Source organism: Crotalus tigris, unplaced genomic scaffold (assembly GCF_016545835.1).
Source record: "Crotalus tigris isolate CLP2741 ecotype Arizona unplaced genomic scaffold, ASM1654583v1 scf7180000019856.1557650, whole genome shotgun sequence".
NCBI classification, from domain to species: domain Eukaryota; kingdom Metazoa; phylum Chordata; class Lepidosauria; order Squamata; family Viperidae; genus Crotalus; species Crotalus tigris.
The window spans coordinates 734,180-754,665 of NW_024097742.1; the positions used below are offsets into that span (position 1 = coordinate 734,180).

Consider the following 20,486-nt stretch of genomic DNA (forward strand, 5'->3'; position numbering starts at 1 on the left):
CATACACAAATGAATACATATATACATTGCCTGCAGCGTACAAGAGTATATATAAATGAGTATTTGTGCGGCATTGACAGGTGGAGTGAAGTTAATTAATCTTTTGATCATTAGCATGAATGGGCCGCAGCTCATAACTGACAAGGAATGCCAGGTATTTGAGAGAAGAGGTGAATTTTACCCTTGTGAACCATAGTAAACTCTTCCATTAACTTTCCTGCCTCTCTGCTGTGAAATAACACAATTGAAATTCTACTTCCTGCAGATCTGGAGAATCTACAGGTCTGGAGAAATGGCAGCTTATAGGATTTAAGAAAATCTTTTTTAACAAGGTTGTAGAATCATACGGCTGGTAGGTATTTGAGTCCAACCCCCATCCGGCACAGAAAATTTTATTTATTTCCCACCTTTATTAACTCAAGATGGTGAACATACCTAATATACTTTCCTCCTCCTATTTTTACATTCCCTTCTCACAATGGATGAGAAGCCTATGCTGTTGAGGATTGAGAGAGAAATAAGATGTTCCTCTCTCCAACATGGGAGAAATATTTGAGGTCCCAAGAAACAGAGCAAGTGAGATCAAAGAAGCACCATTCTGAAGTCATCTGTGTCAAAAACAACCATGTCTCTCAAATGCCAGTAACAAAGAGAGGGAATATGAGTCCCTCCAAATTCTACTGAACTGCAGTTCCCAGCATCCCTCAGCCTTGTCTCAGCTCTTTTCCTAGGAAACAAACTTTACCCTGCCCCAATCAAGATGCAAAACAAATAGAATAAACTCGGCAGAAGAGTGTATAGAAAGCTCTAAGACTATTATTTCCATTCTGCAGTTAAGATACTGTTTAGTTGAACTGTGTGAAGCCACCCATTATGATTTATTAAATCAACTGAGGTTAATCACATTATGGTGTAGTGTGGTATGGAAACCCAGTCATGATGAAGCTATCTCTTTGCTCTGAAGCAAGCTCTCCAGTAAGAGCAGCTTATCCCAGGAGCCAAAGGCAATGATCAGAAGCCTGTCCCTGTCCTATTTATTCCTGCCCAGAACTGTTAGATGCACCTTTGGGGGGAAGCTGGCAACTTCAAAGACGAAATGATGCTGAAGCCAACTCTCCTGAGTTAAAATTACAATGTGTACAGTTTTTGTATTCTTCTGAATATTATCATCAAGTCAATGGTATGAAATAATGCACAAAATAATATTACACTGGAAGAAATACAACATTAGGAGCAATTAGGTGTAGTACAACAAATACACAAGAAATGTGGGATTTCTTTTTGCCCCAGAGTTTACATCATAAGCTGAAATAAAACAGAATAAATTTGCATTTCAAAACTATTGATATTTGCAGAAATTTAACAGACACATTCAAAATGAGAGTCTGAGTCACCTTAAGGAACTCCAAAGCTTGTTCAAGATGCCTAGGAACCAGCAAGGAGAGTTGCTGATAACCAAGCACTGCTGCTCAAAGGCTCTGTGCAATGTCTGCACAGACTTGTTTTTGTGCGTGTGTGTGTTAAGATGAAAGACCAAAGGCGTTCCCTATCAAACTGACTTCATTGATTCTCTCTGCGTCCGAGTGTTTATATCAGCATAGTCCTTGAGCAGAAGTACTGGTAGCATTTCCAACTTCAGGAACTACAGATACAGGAGATTATTGGACTCTTTCCCCCCTCAGATTTCACTTTTTTGCTTATGTGCTTTTCCTTTCCCTCTTGGGCTGAGCGCAAGGATCTAGACATCCTTTTGGGAACTCATCCCTGCCCACCTTAAGAGTGTAAGAAAAGTCTGTTTCACTGCACCTGGGTGCAGCTCTCCAATCTGTTCATTATGCAGCGCTCATAAAAGCAGATCTGTGTTAATACATGACAAATATTTTTGCTATGACACAAATACAGCATTCTGTGTGAAAACAAGCCAAGGACTCTTTGCCTTATGGACAAATCTACCTTGTCTACCTCTGGTGGCAAGAAACAGATTCAGCTCTGGAATTTGAGGTAAACCATTTAAGGAATCCATACTGACTGCTTTTTAGTTTTGACATCTGCAAATACAGTAAAGGAAGTCCTCAACTTACAACCAGTTCTTAGAGACATTTTGAAATTATGATGTCCTCCCCAAAAGGTACTTACAATCCAGTTTCAAAGTTCTGACATTGCCCCCCCCATGGTCATATGATCACATACTGGACACTTTGCAACTGGCTCACATTTATGGCTTTTTGCAGTGCTCTATCGTCATGTCATTGCAATTTTAAAAAACTGGTGTTTTCTTCCGGTTTCTAGCAAAAACTGGCCCATTGCAAACAATGGGTTCATTTAACAACTGTGACAGTTGCTTTATGACCATCTCAAAAAAGATCATTAAAAGCAAGTCTGGATTTCTGGTGATCCACTTTACAACTATCATGACTTACTGTAATTGCCATTTACAGATTATAGACTTAAGTCGAGAACTACCTGTACTGTATCCTGTTGGCACTATCAATTTACAGTTAGGACTTATATGTCAGGCAGAAATTAAAGAGGCAGTATTTGTATCATGGGACATGCTGATATATATTCCACTGGACTCTTTCTTTTCATGAACGTCATGTGCTTTGTTGGAGCCAAACACTATTTGCACTTCCAGCAGCTTCCGTTAATATAAAGAAAAATAATTTTGTTCTTAGAATGTCTTGCAGTTCAAAATATGTTTCTCAGAGGAAACAGGATGTAAAAACACTAAATTACTCAGAAAATCTTTGCCAGATATTCTGATTGCACCATATTTTGTCTGTGGGTGGGGCAATTCTCCTTTGTTAACTAAATAATTACTTCCAAAAGATAAGCCTTTTGTGAATCTGCTATCTGAGACTCATTTAACTTAACTTAAATGGTGGCAGACAAATCAAGTGAAGTCCTGCTTGTGTTTTCAATTATCCTGATTGTTATGAAATAACTTGGTTTTCATAATCATAACTTGTGCCAGTAGCTGAGATATAAAACAGACAATACAAGCTATTAAAAATTGCAACAAAGTGGGATGAAACTGACTTACATTTTAGTTAGGGCTTCTATATCTGGGTTGCAAAATACTAGTAGACCATTAGAAGGCAGCAAAATAATAGAGAAATCTCTTTCCCTTTATTGCTACCTAATTTGCCATCCAGATCTGGTAGCCCTAACAATACAGGAAAGGCCTATCTATAGACTGAAAGACCCTCAGGCTGCACACTTCGGACCATCACTAGATAGCAGCAAAGAGATACAGTAAAACTCTCAGTCCTTGCTGTCATCTATTGCAGTGTTTCACAACCTTGGCAGTTTTAAGATGTGTGGACTTTAACTCCCAGAATTCCTCAATTAGCATTCTCGAGGTTTGTTGTGGGTGCTTACACAAAATGGCCCCAAGATAGGTGGGTCAATCATACACATAGTTTACCTATGGTCATCATGTTCTTGGGTTAATAGTAACCTAATGAATTCGGGAAATCCGTAGTCAAGAACTCTGTTTCCTGCCCTTCCACAACTGTTAGTTTCAGAGAATTCAGATTAAGGCATTCAGTCCATTAAAGCGTGTTGGAACAGATTACCATGTATAATCATGAATTATTCTCATGCTACTGAATAAATCAGATATTAATGCCAGCATATTGTTACTAAAATATTTAATTATTTATTTAGGTTTCTTCACATCATCTTGACTCCTGACAACTGCACGGACAAATCCCTTCAGTTTTCGTGGCAAGATTTTGGAAATGGTTTGCCACTGCTTTCTGCCTAGGTCTGAAAGAGAGTGACTGCCCCCAAGTACCCTGCTGGTTTTTTGCCAAAGACAGGACTAGAACTCCCAAACTTCTGGGAGCCTGATACCTTCACTATTACATTAAAATGGCTCTCAGCATGAAATTCCATCTTGCCATGTCACACACAGCTCATTAACTAAATTAAATTACTATATGAGGGTTATGAAAATCATTATTTGATATAGATTATACATTCTGCTTCCTGTAAGACTCTGAGGAAAGAGCTGGGAAGAAAATATAGAAAAGATAAAGGCATCAGGCACTGGTTAACTAGATTCAGTGTACCATGCAAGCATAGCCAGAAGCTTTATTAAGCCTGCAGAAGGTTTCAAGTTTCAATTAACTCTTTATCAGGCAGCAAACAATTTAGAATTTTCTTGGGGGTGGGGGAGAGAGAATGTGTGGAATGTGGCTGGTTTAGGGAGGAATTCTACATTTGGCCACAAAGAAGAGTTCTAGAGCTGGTGACATATCTGTTGCAGTAACTATTAGTTGTCTGTAGAGGGTAACATTTTGCTATGGATGCACTATTTCTAAGTGTTTCAAACAAGCAAGGAAAAGTAATTTTGCTGAATTATATCATAAATCAGAAGTCAGCATATTTTCATACTAAGCTTTCACAAAAGTTAATGCTTTTTAATAAAATTTGTTAGTCTGAAAAAGTACTATTGGATTTTGGTTTTTTGCCAAGAACTAATACTGTTCTCCTCCTACAATTCTTTAATAAATCACTTTGTCAGATTTTAAATAAGCTCTGCTATGAAATGCAAGTGTACACTTGATGAATCATGCCTGTTTATAATCCTGACTCTTCCCTACCTGAAACCAAGTTACATGTACTCCAATATTAAAAATACTTTGATCACTTAGTCACACAGTGTTATGACATTAAGAACACTTTGAACTCTACTTGCCTGGTTGACATCATTGGGTCCTCCATGATGGTAATCAAATATCTGCAGCAACAGCCTAACACATCATGGTTAACCCATTGCAGTTTGTTTTAATCACAACTTACTAAATAGATTTAATTCACCTTTTTGTGTCCTCACACACTAATATAAAAAATAGCATGTTTAACATTTAGAGGAATTAACCAAGTTGTGGATTCATACCAGAGAAGAAGTGTGGCTAGCTAGTTTATGGCTAGATGCCAGATGAGTATAGTCACTGAGCCATGCTAGCCAGCTGCACATTAGCCTGTTGTGTTTTGCAGACCTCAGCCTGAAACCATGGCTTTAATTTAGCATGCTCCATGAATTCAACAAGTGTGATGGAGAAAGCATGGTTTATAGCTTACTAAGCCCTCTCTGAGTAGAAAGGCAGGATATACAGTATGCTGGAACAACAATGATGTGCCAAGCCAATTTAATTCAGTCCAATGACAAAGTCAGATTGGTGTACATAAGCTTGTTTCAATAAACATTTTAGAAGGGCTTAGAGAGAATAGTAAACATCTAGTTGAGTAGATCATAAATTAAAGCAACCATATTTAGGCTGCAAAAATCTGGCTAACCACTCGAAGACAGTATAGAAAGATAGAAAACTTGCACTCTGGGCTGCCAACAAGTGGTAATTCAGATGTTTGCAACTCAGATTCAACTGCCTTATCAAAAGTTCAATTTAAGAGTAATCTGGAAGTAATAGGTAAGATCAGTAATAGAATCCTGAATTCTAAAATATGAATACCAGGAAGGCAGAAGCTGATACAGATATTATTTCTACACTGATCTGTTCCCAGAGAAAAAGAATTTCAAGGCTTCATCCAATTTGAACTATTCATATACAACATCTAACTGTTTAGCAATTCCAGAAGTTCCTTCCCTTGAGATCTCTCCTGACCAGACCTATACCATATTCTCAAGTGGCCTGGCATTGTGCACTGGCCATCTCTGCTATATAAACAGAGAGCTTTCCCTTCTTGTATTTAACCAGGTGCAAACATGCCCCAGCAACCTCTCTTTTCACTTTGTTGCCATGGTGTTATCTTCACCTCTTCTCCAAGCTATGAATGAGGTAAAGAAATACAAGGTGTTGTTTTAATACTAAACAGTCAAGGACATTTTCATCTTCAGCTGGGAGTAACCTGCAGCAGTTCAAAGCTGCGTAAAAATCTGATCCTTAACCAAACATTATCTTGGGGTCAATCAGGTATGGGGCCTAGGGAGAGCCCATTGCCCATGCTGGTTGGTGCAAGCATTCCTCTTTTTCCTCAGAACTTTGGGCATTGCTTTAATACCATTCTTTTTTCCATGCTCCCGGTAGAAAGACCAGTTGTTCCAAAGTAATATGTGGACAGTAAGCTTGGACAGATGCATCCTCTTATTTTGATATATGTAGTAAAGCTAGAGAAGCCCCATTTTGCATCACTGTCCCAAGAAGCGGATGGTTCCCTACAGCTGGTGAGGTTCTGAAAGAAGAAAATGACAAATCCAGAGTGTTTCATTAACTGTTTTATTTACAATGCTTTACACACCCAAAAATGCAACTTGGTATTATACTCAGCCTTTAATTCTTTGACAAATTATACTAGCTTTAATAGTGTTACTATAAATATAAAAAGTGAGGATGAGCAAGTTAGCAATTGCCTAAAGTGTAGAAGGAGACCCTGATTGTGTTAACATCACACACAGTCACAATTTACCTAACCATATTTTAGTCGCTAGCCCATGTGCTTAGTTTATAGTTTGGTGTGTCATAAAATCAAAAAGCTGGTTTACTGAATAAGTCAGATAACTAAGATATTGATATAGTAGAGAAGAAGTTGCTGTATAAGTGCTAAAAATAGGAATGTGTGGAAAAAATGAATACATTTTGAGAGGACAGTGAGACATATAGCAAGTTGTTTAAATTACCTATTTCAAAATAAGAAAACAAAATGCATCACCAATCATAGACACAGAATACTTTCTAGTCTCTCTTTAGGCTTAACACAAAAAATCTCAACTTGTTTAGACATGTTTGAAAATGATGTACATAACAACTCATAGTAAATAATTCTAGCTTCCAATCATGCCACAACAAGTTCTTCTCATGAGAAGCTTAGTTATAATTAGGAATTCCACAGCCAAGCACCTTGATATAAAATATATGTTAAATGTTTTGCTGGGCAATTTCCCCATAAAAAACTCTGAGTTCCCAAGTTGACCATTGCAACCCTTGTCATTAAAACAATGGTTAAAGTGTTGGCAGCTAAAACCATGCTTAAAAAAGAAGCAAGATTTGTGCTCTTACCTGTCCCTCATCTCTTCTTTCAAGTCTCTCAGCAGTGCACTCCTTGCCAATGTAACTGAGTCCATCAATTTTTCTGCTTCTTTTTCCCTCCATTTTTCCCAGCATTAGAACATTCTTCAGAGAGCTAGGTCTTTGCATAATGTGTCCAGAGTGTGATTATTTGAGCCTGGTCATTTGTGCTTCAGATGAATAGTCCGGGTTGATTTATTGCATGATCCATTTGTTTGCTTCCATGGCTGTCCATGGTATTCTCTGGAATCTTCCCCAACACCAAAGTTCAAAGGTATCAATACTCTTCCTATCCTGTTTCTTCAAAGTCCAACTTTTCATTTCCATAGAGCGTTACAAAGAATAACATTGCTTGCACTATTCTGGGTCTTTGTAGATATAGACATATCATGGTAAGATGATAGGTGGGACTTCTTCCACATGACCATTTCCTTTCCAAATGAAGTAACCTGAATCAGAATAGAGCTGGAAGGGACCTTTGAGGTCTTCTAGTCCAACCCCTTAGTCAAGCAAGAGACCCTATACTATTTCAGTCTCTTCTTAAAAACCTCCAGTGATGAAGCACCCACAACTTCTGAGGGCAAACTGTTCCACTGGTTAATTGTCCTCACTGTCAGGAAGTTTCTCCTTAATTCCAGGTTGCTTCTCTCCTTGATTAGTTTCCATCTATTGTTTCTTGTCCTGCCTTTTGATGCTTTGGAAAATAAGTTGCCCCCTTCCTCTTTGTGGCAACCTCTCAAATACTGGAATACTGCTATCATATCTCCCTAGTCCTTCTTTTCTTTAGACTAGCCAAACCCAAATCCTGCAACCGTTCTTTATAAGTTTTTGTTTCCAAGGTTTTAATCATCTTAATTGCTCTTTTTTGAACTTTTTCCAAAGTCTCAACATCCTTTTGTAATGTGGTGACCAGACCTGGATGCAGTATTCCAGGTGTGCCTTACTATGGCTTTATAAAGCAGTACTAATACTTCAGGTGATTTTGATTCTATGCCTGTTTATACAACCAAGGATTGTATTAGCTTTTTTGGCTGCTGCTGCACATTGCTCCCCTCATATTTAAGTTATCGTCCACTAGAACTCCAAGGTCCCTCTCACAGTTACTGTTTTTGAGCCAGGTTTCACCTAATTTGTACTTGTACCTTTGGTATTTCCTGCCTATGTGTAAAATCTTGCTTCTCTCCACATTAAATTTCATTTTGTTGGATAGGGCCCATTATCAGGTAATTTTTATGCCTTGAGAATCCTCATTTTTCCCTCATTTGAGCTGGCCAGCAATACTTCAACTGGATCACTCAAAGTAATAATAATAATAAAGTTGGGAGGGACCTTGGAGGTCATCTAGTCCAACCGCCTGCTCAGGCAGGAAATCCTACATCATTTCAGACAAATGGCTGCCCCAGTCTCTTCTTAAAAACTTCCAATGTTGGAGCATTCACAGCTTCTGGAGGCAGGTTGTTCCACTGATTAATTGTTCTAACTGTCAGGAAAGTTCTCCTTAGTTCTAGGTTGCTTCTCTCTTTGTTAGTTTCCATCCATTGCTTCTTGTCCTGCCTTCAGGCACTTTGGAGAATAGCTTGACTCCCTATTCTTTGTGGCAACCCCTGAGATTGGAACACTGCTATCATGTCACTCCTCGTCCTTCTCTTCATTAGACTAGATATACCCAATTCCAGCAACCGTTCCTTATATGTTTTAGCCTCCAGTCCCTAATCAACTAGCAACTAGCCACACCCATCTTCTCTTGTTCTTTTTTTGCTATTTTTTTCTTTCCTTTGGTAATGATTTAAAAGGTAAAATACGCCTTTACTTACTAAGAAGGCTTAGTAAAGCTGCCAGAAATCATTGGGGATTGATGACTAGCCAATTCATCCTCCCTTGGAGCAAAGGAAGAACTGCAGGAGCTAGAAGGCGGAATGAGTAGAATAATTGCTCTTTTACTACAGATGAAATGCAGAAAATTGGGTTTTGCTATTGTTTTTCTTTATAGCAGAGCTAATTAATTCTGACATTAATTAGATATGAATGCAACCACTGGAACAAGCCTATGAAATAATGGACATAGACAAAGGCTGTGCAAATTTTGGATTGACACAACTGTTGAGCATGAAACATTAAACAAAAAGTGAGAAATATTAAACATAAAACTTTTAATATATAGCTTTCTCATTCCTTACTCCTCTCCCATTATAAGTGATACAAATTTGCTATTAAATTAACCATTCACATTAAAAAATTCATGTATGCTATAGTCATATGAACAAAGTTTAATCACACAGAAGCCCAGGGAATGCTCACAAAGGGGCAGCTAAGAGGGCATTCTTGGAAGTTACACATGTTAATTGGATAATCTATAAAATCCTTCAGTTGAAATCACATTTTTGAATCCTGATTGAAGGTGATGGGCTTAATTAAAGCCACACTGAAATGAAAGGGAAATTACCAACATATCCTGCCATTGTTAAGACATGTCTTGTTGTCATTGGCTGGGAAATTAAGAGTACTGTTCTTACCTCTATCTATAGAAGTGGTGGCGAACCTATGGCATGCATGCCAGAGGTGGCACTCGGAGCCCTCTCTGTGGGCACGCATGCCGTCACCCCAGCTCTGCCTCCCCTTGCAGCCCCCTCCTCACTAGCAGCCTCTATGGAGGAAAGTTGCCCCCGGGCGCAGCCCACACGGAGCAGCGCAGCCAAGGACATAGCCAGGCAGCATGGACAAGACTCCGCCCTCGCGCCCCATAGCATGCAGATGATGATGCTGGGTGTGGGCAGAGGGTGTGGCTGCCATGGCGCTGCAGGGCTGCCTGGGTGATATGCTGCAGTGGTCCATGGAGGTGGTGCATGGCCCTGTGGGCTGGTGGGGCAGGGGGCAGGTGGGGGCAGAGCAGGCAGGGCGGAAGACAGAGTGGGGGTGGAGGGCGGTTTTTGGGCACTCGGTCTCTAAAAGGTTTGCCATCACTGATCTATAGCATAACATTAAGGTATTTAGAGTCCTACTAGCCTCTCTTTTTGTTTGTTTGTTTTCTCTGAGAACTTTGGGCTGAATATCTAAGAAGCATTCCTTGATAAGCAAGAAAATGTGCTTACAGCTATGGTATGAGGATAACACCTGATCCCTTTGCCTTCCTAAACTTTGCTTACTTACACCAAGGCCAGGTCGCTGTCCTCTTGTGAAAACCTCCAATACTTGCTTAACTTTATTAAGCAAACCACCAAAGTAAACATTCATTTGCAATTGCTGACCAGAGCTATGATAGCCAGCTTGAAAGGTGTTTTTAAAAGCAAAGAGCTCTGAGGTGGTATCTGAGATGCTTACTCGCCATTGCTATAAAGAATATGTACTCCAATGTTCTTATGTGGAACATTTATCAAAGTGTCTCTTAATTAAATAGAAAGATCAGTCAGACTGCCCTGTGAGAAAATTGTTGGAATGTGTTCAAGAAGATAATCAATTCCTCTCTGAATCAAGGGGCAAGGGAAGCCTCAATTGAAGCTTTGTGTCAAAGAATAAAAGCAACACACATTGATCTATGGAAGGAACAATAAAACTGTATTACTACCACTAAAAACAACTAGAGACTTTAAAAAAACTGCCTTCAAATAAAACAATTAAGCAATTAATTGACGTGGATTATATAAAAACCTAGAATTAGAAGGCAGAATTTAAGCCCTTGAATTCAATCTTTGCTCAGTGCTGGAGTTCAATTTAAAACATCTCTCTGATAAACATTTAGCCAACATCTGTTTCTAAAATTCCAGTAAAAAGGAAATTGCAACCTTCCTCAGTCACAGGTTTCATTGTGATTGTTACTTTTTTTTTTCTAACAGTCAATTGGAATCCTGTAACTTAAATTCATTATTTGATGTTCTATACTTTGGAAGAGGTAAATTTGTGTTTATTTTTGCATTACAAATTTTCAGATACATAAAGGGTACCCCTATAAAACTACTTTTGCACTTATGGAATATTTTGGAGTGTTTGTTCAAACCATTTTGGATTACATCTCTGTGTCCTACTGCAATCTATCAATACTTTTAAAATAATTTCAAATGGTTTATGCATCAAACAATTTACACCTTTTTTAAAGATGCAGCAGAAAATTCTAATGAGAAAATGACAATCTATCCTCTTAGCAGAAGCACAACTAGATTTTGTTCAAGGCTCCACCAATCAGAGAACATTGCTTTTTTATCAGCAAAATCTCCATGAAATTGTCCACTGCTACACTAATTTGCCAACCATTGTTCTGTGAATCTGGTCCATGTTAATTTATCAAAATGACAGATATTCAGAAAATGAGGTAACAACAACAACAATAATAATAATAATAATAATGTTGGAGAGAACCTTGGAGGTCATCTAGTCCAAATCCCTGCTCAGACAAATGGCTGTCCAGTCTCTTCTTAAAAACTTCCAGTGTTGGAGTATTCACAGCTTCCGGAAGCAGGTTGTGTAACTCATGGACAAATGTAGCCTATATCAGATGGTTGGGTTGTACCACTTAGCTCTTACTTGCTGTGGAGATAACATTTTGCTGTTCACTGACAAAACACACATGGAGTAATTTCAGCTGCCTTTTCCACAAAATGACACCTCACTTGTCTACCTGGACTATCATCTGATCCAATCTTGCATTATCTCCATTTATTTCTAGTCTTTGACTTCTCCTGCAAGTCTCAATGCACAATATGATGTCTATAACCAGTCCTTCAGTTGCTTTCCCCAAAGCTGGGCTCTGGGACTAGAAATAATTCTGAATTATGAGGAGAGATGTAGGGAAGCCCTCACTGAGGGAGAAGTTTATCTCAAGAAATAGCTGCTGCTTCTTGGAAGTTGAGCCAGCATATTCCATAGATCTTCCAAGGGCCTGGATAGCATTTCTTTACCTCAGTGGTGTGGAAATTATTCCAAGATAATTACATTTTATTAACAGCCATAAATGAGACATCATTTTATTGCAATATCAACATCATATTGTTAGCTCTATCATAATGTTCAGGAGAATATTTGCCTGAGGGCAAAAATGGACATTTATAAAAGATGGAGTATCTGAATCATTCAAAGCAGGTTATAAAAGCAAAATAAGAATTTTTTAAAGTATATGTCACTTAACAAAAAAAAGCTTCTTTCAACATGTAAAAAACAAGAAAAATGTTAAGGAAATGATTGGTCCATTAGTGGGAGAAAATGGCAAGAAGGTGACAAGGGAGAAAGCAGAACTACTTAACTTGTTTTTTGCATCCATATTTACACAAAAGAAAGAAACAGTTGAACCTATCAAAAACAGTACTGTAAAAAACAGATTAGAAACAAAAGTTAAAATAGGCAAGAAAATGGTAAGTGAACACCTGTCCACCCCAGACAAATTCAAATCACCAGGACCAGATGGATTACATCCCAATGTTCTGAAGGAACAGGCAGATGTGATCTCAGAACCATTGAGCTATATCTTTCAAAGATCCTGAAGCACTGGGGAACTACCAAAGGACTGGAAAAGAGCTGATGTAGTTCCCATCTTCAAAAAAGGAAAAAAAGTAGATCCAGGAAACTACAGATCTATCAGCCTGATCTCAATACTTGGGAAGATTCTGGAAAAGATCATCAAGCAAGTGAAGCAAAGTCATAACCAAAAGCCAACATGGGTTTGTCAAAAACAGATCATATCAGACAAATCGTATTGCATTCTTTGACCAGGTGACAAAATGAGTGGACCAGAGGAAAACTGTGGATATAGTTTACTTGGACTTCAGTAAGGCATTTGATAAAGTAGACCACAACCTACTACTTGATAAGATAGAAAAATGTGGGTTAGACAGCATCACCACCAGATGGATTCGTGGCTGGCTGACCAGCCGTACTCAGCATATGGTCCTCAATGGAACTGCATCTACATGGAGGAAAGTGTGCAGTGGGGTGCTCCAGGGCTCTGTTTTGGGCCCAATGCTCTTCAACATCTTCATTAATGATTTGGATTAGGGGATAGATGGGGAACTCATCAAATTTGCAGATGACACCAAGCTGGCAGGAATAGCCAACACTCCAGGAGACAGGCTTAAGATACAAAAGGATCTGGACAGACTTGAACACTGGGCGTTATCTAACAAAATGAAATTCAATGGTGAAAAAAGTAAGGTTCTACATTTAGGCAAGAAAAACTAAATGCACAGGTACAGTATAAATAATACCTTGCTCAATAGTAGTAACTATGAGAGGGATCTTGTAGTCTTAGTGAACAATCATTTAAATACGAGTCAGCAGTGTGTGCAGCTGTCAAAAAAGCCAACACAGTGCTAGGCTGCATTAACAGAGGGATAGAACCAAAATCATGTGAAGTGTTAATGCCACTTTATAATGCCTTGGTAAGACCACACTTGGAACACTGCATCTAATTTTGGTCACCACGATATAAAAAAGATGTTGAGACTTTAGAAAAAGTACAGAGAAGAGCAACAAAGATGATAAGAAGACAGGAGGCTAAAACATGTAAAGAATGTGCTTTATAAGCTTCCTGCCTTGATTCTTCTAGAACTCAGACCTATCTGGCCAGAAAGACTTGGATTTAGGCATGTATACAAGGAAGAGGAATTAATGCGTAAAGGTTTTAGCTCAGCAAGAAAGCAAAATTGTAAATCCACATTGCTTTCTTTGTGTTCTGGGTACTGAGATAAATAAGAGCAACAAAGAATACTGGAGGAACTTGAAAGACTTTGTCTTTGTAAGAATCTTTGTAAGATTCTTTTTGTCACAATCTGAGTAGGGATATGTCCTCATGTTTTCCCAGTTTTAATTCAACCCTTGGACTGCATATTGTTTAGACACATAAATAATCACTTACCTATTCATGAATGGAAATTAAGATTGGTGATCTTGTATAGAAAAATATAGAAAATAAGAAGAAATGTTATCTTTTCCCCATTTCAAGGTCATTAGCCTAAGTTGGTGCAGAATTAAATTTGTACGGTGCTGGTGGAAGCAGGCAAAGATGCTTTCAGTTGAGATGGAGGAAAGGGGATTATTCCAGCTGTGTTATGGGGAGGCAGTTATTTTTTTCCATAGCTTTCTAGGATGGTTCTGGAATGCTGAGTTAGTATTAGCAAGCTGAGTTAAAACAAGGTCATTGGATTGCAGAACAAAAACCAGCCAGACTTTTGATCTGTGACTTATACATGAGTTTGCTGCTTATAGTCATCATTCTGAATACAGTTGGCAACACTCATGCTTTCCACATCCTGCGGGACTTTGTGCTTTTGGAAATAAGAATTTTGGGATCCAAATCCTAAATGAGACAGGAAACTGTCTCTCTAATTAAGCTATCATTCTCAGCAGCACCAATCAACATCCTCAGCATGGAGAGATAATGGGAGTTGAAGTTCAATAACTATCTGTGGCCTTTCATGTTCTGTCACTATCTCAAATAAAGTGACAAACTGTTATCTAATACACTTGAAAGAAAAGCTACACACATCAACAGGTCATTAAGGACCAGCATTTCAGAGTGACTGTTACACGGAAAGACAGAATGTCTTAATTGTTAGAGCTATTTTTTATTTTTAAATGTGGTCTAGATGCTTTCAAAAATTATGCAGATAGTGATTATGCAGCTGAAGAACACCAGAATAGACTGGTAGATGTAGACTTTCATTTTACAACAAATGACAGACTTAACCATAATTTCAACTAGGAAACTGTGATCATCTTAGATTAAGCCAAGTCCAAAATGCTAGAGAATTTCTGGAAGCCTGGCATTCTGACAAATTGGCTATCAATAATACATAGGCATAAACAACATCTACATACTGTGCAAAAGAAGCAATCAACAATCCAAAAAGGGAATAAAAAGACAAAACACATCCAGATGAACATAGATTAACACCAAAATTAACGTAAGACCAACAATCAAGAAGTAAAAGGTAAAGCTAAGTCGAGTCTCATTCCATGGTGCTCATTCCATTTTTTAGATGAGGGAGCCAGGGTTGTCCATTTCTGTGGCCATGTGGCCAGCATTACTATATGCTGAGGCACACAGAACACTGTTACCTTCCCACCAAAGTCGTACCTATTTATCTACTCACATTTGCATGTTTTCGAACGGCTAGGTAGGCAGGAGTAAACAATACCCTAATCAAGGAATTGCAAAGCAAGCTAACAATAAATAACCTCCAAGACCACCCCATCAACACTGACAGGGCAAACCACTAAAATATAAACTGAGAACAAACCCCACTCCTTACTAGCAGGGATAATGTTATCTAGTTTGGGTAATGAAGTGTCTGCAAGAAAACAACCAAGATCAGAGAGCACCAACGACCCCTCAGACTAAAGAAGGCGGGGGGGGGGGACTAGGTCCATATTGTTGCTGAAAACCTTCAGGGATGGCTCAGTGAAGTTACCTGGAAATTTGTTGGACAGGATGGCATTGCATGTTTTCCTGGACATCAGGAAAGAGTATAATACAATACGATAAGTAAATAGGATACACATGGACTATCTTGTAATAAATAGCAGCTGAGCGTGCTTGCTGGCTTCTCCATTTACATCTTGGGTTATGGATTACAGCTGCCTTTTCTGCCTAGCTGATGTTTCTATATTTATGCCAGGCCTTAGGCTTAGAGTGTTCCAGTCAGCTCAGTCTGTTTTCACTAATACATATCTAATGCAACATTGGTAACAAGCTATATTAAGATGACATCTAGTCTTATGAAAGGTTATCCATTAAAAACAAAAAGTCAGCACTCTGTAAGAAACCTTGTGGAACTGCCTTATTAGACAATTTCCTAGTTCCATCTCCATGAACATGGATACTCAAAGGAAACCTCCTGATCTCCAGAGACCCTCATGATACTACTTTTATCACCAGATATGTTGCCATCTATGAGAGGCAGGATTTTTTTCCCCTGATGGATTCATTTGTATGTCACCCTCCTCCAGAGAAACTCTAGTACAATGCTCATTCTTGTGAGCTCTTAGCAGGTTACATAAGGCTGCAAAACCTGCTTCCAACATTTAGACTGTAAATCTTTTGGCACAGATAATTATACCTTTTAGGATATTATTGTTTAAATACAGATTCCTGTATAATCAGGCTCCAAACCTGTAGGTCTGTAGAATATTTGGGTTTCAACTCCTACAAGTTGCAATTAGCCTGATCACTAGTCAGGGATTATGAAAGTTGTAATTCAACAACTTCTATAGAAATATAGATTTTCCCCTCTTTTCCTTTTGGACACTCTCCAAATAACAACTCTATTAATCATGATAAGCAGAATCCCATGGAAATAGTGTTAGTTTTACATCTTCTGATCAAAAGCAGAAAGAAGAGAAAGAAAATTACGTTTTGGCTTGATAAGAAAAGAAAAACAAGTACGAAGAGGGAGTCAAGCTATTCTCCAAAGCGCCTGAGGGCAGGACAAGAAGCAACGGATGGAAACTAATCAAGGAGAGAAGCAACCTAGAACTAAGGAGAAACTTCCTGACAGTTAGACCAAATAACCTGCCTCCAGAAGCGGTGAATGCTCCAACACTGGAAGTTTTTAAGAAGAGACTGGACAGCCATCTGTCCGAAATGGTGTAGGGTTTTCTATCTGAGCAGGGGATTGGACTCAATGACTTCCAAGGTCCCTTCCAACTTTATTACTATTGTTGTTGTTGTTGTTGTTGTTGTTGTTGTTGTTATTATCTGTATTGGACATAATCTAGGCCAGATTAATGCCCAGTATAAATTCAGGACTTTAATCAAGAACAACTCCTGTTCACTCAGCAAGTGAGTCACAACCAAACCATCCAATTAATTGAACTGTGGACCTGGCTAAAGTAAATATGAATAATTACCACCAGATCACTGGTAGGTAAATTATGCTGATTTTGAAAAAAATGCATGTTTGAAGAAAACCAAGAGAAGGCAATAGCAACAGATTCAGGTGTCCATCTTTCCATCTATAACAGTTATTTCTCAACTTCAGTAACTTTAAGATGTATAGATTTCAACTTGAGAATGTATTTTGTACAGTAATGGAAAAGGAGCTTTTCTTTTTAATGTTAGAAGTGGCTCTTTCTGTATTACATACTCCTTTTAAGTGGAGTACTGCAAACCATTTCAAGAAACGGCAAAGGTTCCTCTTCAGATATTTATAACTCCAGTACCCATGAAACCTACTAGGGATGATTGGAGTACTGCCATCCAATAGTACAAGTCTAGTTTACAATGAATGTTTTAAGCAATTTGGAATATTTTAAGCTATCTGGAATCTTGCACCGTGTTGGCCTATTTGCCATGTCTGCCAAATTCAACATCTGCAGTGTGATTCCATGATGGCTAGGATTATAGAATGCACTAATTAAAAGCAATTATAACTTAGTGTGAATCTATTCAGTATGCTGGATATAGCTAATATAAACTTCTATCACTTTTTTTAAAGAGCTGAGGATGAATGAACCAGACAGGATGCTTCTTCCTGAACAAGGTTATCCTGCAAATACTGAGGTGGTAAGCCATCTAGATTAAAAGCAGCACTTTGAATTACTCTTACATGCCAACAGGTGGACTTCTATATTCTGCACTAGCTGAAATTTCTAGGTTGTTTTCAATATAAAATCCGCATACAATGTATTACAGTGGTCCATATGAAAAGTGATGAAGGCATGGTTAACCATCACCAGCATCTCAAGCTCCAGAAAAGGTTGCCACTCACAATAATTTTCCTCCAAAAATATGCCTGTTTTTTTTATTGCTGGCAAAAATCCATCATCAAATTCAGATGACTACAAAATTAAGGTAATCACTAAAGTTTCTTTTGATTTGAAAATAAACAAGTAGGTTCCCATTCAAATTTTAACTAGACAAATTTCTCTATCTTGTTGAGCCCACAACTCCTATAACCCAAAGTTTTCATAGCAAGTAGGGCTGCACTATTATATGCCAAAGTCTAAGAATTCTGGAAAATCTAAATTTAAGAAAGGCTGGTATGAAGGACAAACATGCTCTTGCTTTCTAAAAAGCAAATACATTTGTTAATAAGATTTAAATATGTAATTATCTTGCTTTGCCTTCAGGATGTTATGGGGTGATTTTCTGCTTATAACAGGGTTCTCAACCTTTTTAATGCCGCGACCCCCCAACCGGTCGTAAGTCGAGGACTACTCAACCGGTCGTAAGTCGAGGACTACTCAACTGGTGCAGCACCGTTTGCAGAATGGGACTTTTGGCGGGCTCAGCAGGGCAGAGACAGCCTGGACAATTCCTATTGGCTTTTGAAAGCCAATAGAATTAGACTCTATTCAAGAGAGTCTATTCTATTGGCTTTCAAAAGCCAATAGAATAAAAGGGAGTAGCACAGCTAAGGAAAAGGGGAGAAAAAATGGCAGATTGCATTATTTGGCGACCCCCCGTGAAATGGCCATTCAACCCCAAATGGGGTCCCGACCCACAGGTTGAGAACCACTGGCTTATAACCTCCCCATATTTTTGTACAGCTTTTTCACCTTTTTTTATTTTACAATTCCCCCCCCCCCAACAATTAAAGAGGAAAGGAAAACTGCTGCACAATCTTTTCAGATTTGCAAAGTTATGTGCCTGCCATAAGGAAATTTCATTCTACCCAATTTCCAACGTGAAGATTTATCAAATTGTGCTATACGTTATCGTGGTTATAAATGAGGCCCACCATTTTCAAAATTATATTTTGCCAATTATTTTCAAGAGTTGTTAGGAAAATGATGAGATGAAAAATGGTTTAGAAACATGAGAAAAACACTGTAGAAATTCATGTATTTGCTGCAATTAATTGTGGTTTGTGTGACTAAGAATAAATAGCAATAGCAATAACTTATATACCCACTTAACAGTACTTTACAGTTCTCTCTAAGAGGTTTACAGAGTCAGCATATTCCCCCAACAAACTGGGTTCTCATTTTACCAACCTCGGAAGGATAAAAGCCTGAGTCAACCTTGAGCCAGTGAGACTCAAATTGCCAAACTGCTGGCAGCTGGGGTTCAGCAGAAGTAGCTCGCAGTACTGCATTCTAACCACTGCACCATCAGGGCTCTTAAAACCAGTCACTTGTTATAATAAAACAAGCATAGACATAGACATAGACAAAAACATAAAATAGAATATAACAGAAACAAGAATGATACAAAGAGCATTGGATAACAACTTAAATCACAGCAGTCTAATCAGAAGGTTTGTCAGTAGGAAATCAGCATGCAATACCAATATTTGAAAATGAAAGCAGACATTTTTAACAGCTAAACTTTCCTACCAATAGTACTGTTCCATGTAATTTAATTTCCTGTAATTATATGTTATGTTTAGTTAATTCGGGATTATAACACATAACTAAATTCCATTGCTGAACTGGGATGCAATTCTGCATGGTGAAAAGAGCCATATTTGTATCTAAAGCAGCCATGTCCAACCCACAGCCTGTGGACTACATGCGGACCTGGACAGCTAGTAATGCACAAGATCATACACTTTTAACATTATGTGATTTATATATATTAACTATATTATATATTTTATATGCGACACAGGGCAATTTGTCTTCATTAAATGAGGCCCGGGCCAGCCAAAAGGTAGGATATCCATAAGGATGTAGATACAAATGAAATATGACTCTTGAAGCTATCTGGCCTGTATTTTGAGAAAAGCAAATCAAAGCAAGAAGTTCTGTTCTCTTGATCAGTGATCAAACTGATCTCTGCACACTGTGCTCTCAAAGACATCTGCATGCAGAGGCAGCATCAGTCACATTTGTGTGAACTTTCATCCTGTTGAAATCTGGTCAGTTGATTCTAGATTTATTACATGTTTAATTTTAATTTTCTTTATGATCAACTGAGTTTTCAACAATGATATTTGAATTAAGCTGTTTATTGCTTACGCATTTCTTTTAAAAGACTATTTTCCTGATTATTATTTTAGATTATAGGCTTATGCTGCAGTGAATACATTTTTTATTAAAACAAATGGACCAATTTGAAAACATTAACAAATTTATTGCTAAATATACATTCAAAAGCATGCAAATACAAGTAGATGAATAGAATCACTTCAGTGGGAAGGTAGCAATAGTGTTCCATATGCCTCAGCATATAGACATACTGACCACATGACCATGGAAGCGTCTTCAGACAACGCTGGTTCCCTTGGCTAGGAAAGGGAGATAAGCACCACCCTCTAGAGTTGGACATGACTGCTCAGGAGAAACTTTTATCTCTTTTTTAAAAAATACATGCTAAGGATGACGCTTGATTCAGTATGAACTTTGCTTCTAAATGGTTGTAAAACATCTTTTAATCCAATGTACATTGTAAATGGGGTTTACCTCCAATTTTAAGATAGAACCAATACACACAAATATTAAGCACCGTAAGAAAATATAAGTACAGTACCTATTGTTAGCAAATACAGTCCAAGGAACAAATTCAACAATGTATGGCAGGTTATT

At 38.2% G+C, this 20,486-nt stretch overlaps 1 protein-coding gene across 2 annotated transcripts in view; it reads right to left on the reverse strand.

The window, feature by feature from the left end:
• RCOR1 (REST corepressor 1) overlaps positions 1–20,486 on the reverse strand; it is a 345,293-nt gene that overhangs the window by 323,209 nt on the left and 1,598 nt on the right. The window contains exon 1 of one of the 2 annotated variants that reach the window (XM_039364837.1): positions 15,428–16,453. The exons of the other annotated variant lie outside the window; for it this stretch is intronic. The gene's annotated coding sequence lies outside the window, so the exon portion shown is untranslated. Of the gene's footprint in view, positions 1–15,427; positions 16,454–20,486 lie in introns of those variants that run through there. 2 annotated transcript variants of the gene reach the window in all.